The sequence below is a fragment of the Microtus ochrogaster genome, linkage group LG8, assembly GCF_000317375.1.
Source record: "Microtus ochrogaster isolate Prairie Vole_2 linkage group LG8, MicOch1.0, whole genome shotgun sequence".
Classification (NCBI taxonomy): domain Eukaryota; kingdom Metazoa; phylum Chordata; class Mammalia; order Rodentia; family Cricetidae; genus Microtus; species Microtus ochrogaster.
The window spans coordinates 5,037,831-5,039,249 of NC_022033.1; positions in this window are offsets into that span (position 1 = coordinate 5,037,831).

Genomic DNA, 1,419 nt, shown 5'->3' on the forward strand with positions numbered 1-1,419 from the left:
GATTGTGAAAGAACATTTCAGGGGTACCTACATAAAAGGATTACAACCGTCTAAGTCAGGGACTTCTCGGAGGAGGCAGTGGGTGGAACCTTCCTGTGGCTTCAGCCAGGGTTGAAACTAGCAACAAAGAAGCTTCCCAGCAGAGAAGCCTGAATCAAGGTCAAGATTCACCTCCCGTTGGTGGGCTGCACCCTTGATGACAGGGTGTGGACTAAAAGGCGCCTTCTCTGAAGTCCTCCCTCCTCCAGTCCTAGCTACTCGGAAGGCTGAGTGAGTTCAAGGATAGCTTGGCAATGAGAAAATATTAAAATGAATAGCAAGAAAAACCTCTATGAGTTCGAGGATAGCCTGGTCCACATAGTGAGCTCCAGGACAGCTAGTACTCTATAGTATGACCCTGTCTCAGAAGGCCACCCTTCTAGCACCTGGGCAGGCCTCCTGAGACTGCCAAGGTCGTGAAAGAAAAGCAGAGTCGCTGACGGCCCTGAGAATGGAAGGAGACGTGATAACTGATGACTGCAGGAGAAAAAGGACATCCGGGGACAGCGGAGGAAATGGGTGTAAAATCTGGAGCTCAGAGAACAATAACACATTACCCGCGTTAATAAGGGCTCATTAATTGTGATAAATGAGCGGCGCTAAGGTAAGCGCCAACAACACGGGAAAGGGGGTGTGGGGTAGCAGATACTCTGTTATCTGGAACTTTTCTGTAACTCCAAATGCTCTCGAATTATGTAGTTCTCATTTATTTTCTCACTTCAGGGACCGATGCACACAGAGCCAGGACTCAACTGCTGAGCCAACCCCAAGCTGGGAGGGAAAAGCTGTTGGGACAAAGCCTCACTATGAAGCCAGACCGGCCTGAAGCTTGCAGTCCTCCCACCACAGCCCGAGGGGCTGGGACTGCAAACCAACACCCACATATTGCCCCCCCCCACCCCCTCCCCACACACACACAAGTAGGCCAGAGGGCAATTTCAGGTGTCGCTCCTCAAGAGCTGTCTTACCTTCTCACAGGCTCGAAACTCACCCAGTCTGCTAGATTCAGGTCAGTGAATCCCAGGACTCTACCCCTGCCTTCCTACCCAGAGCGGAGATTGCAAGCATACACCAATACACTTTGCTTTAATAAAACAAAGCAACAGCAAAAAAAGCTATTTTATTTTTTCCAAATATACATATATATACACATATATATCAATCATACTCTGATCATATTTCCCCTGTGAGACTGTCATAACCCCGCCCATTGTCATAACCCTAAAGCCCCTTCTTACTCTCAAGTCTTCTAGCTATTGTGGGCTCTGCTTTTAATTACATGGTTTCTTTCATGAGCCTAGCATGGGGTTATTTATGTAAGCAAAGGAAACTTACCAGTGGCTATGACACTGAGAAACAGGACACTTTTTTTTTTTTTTT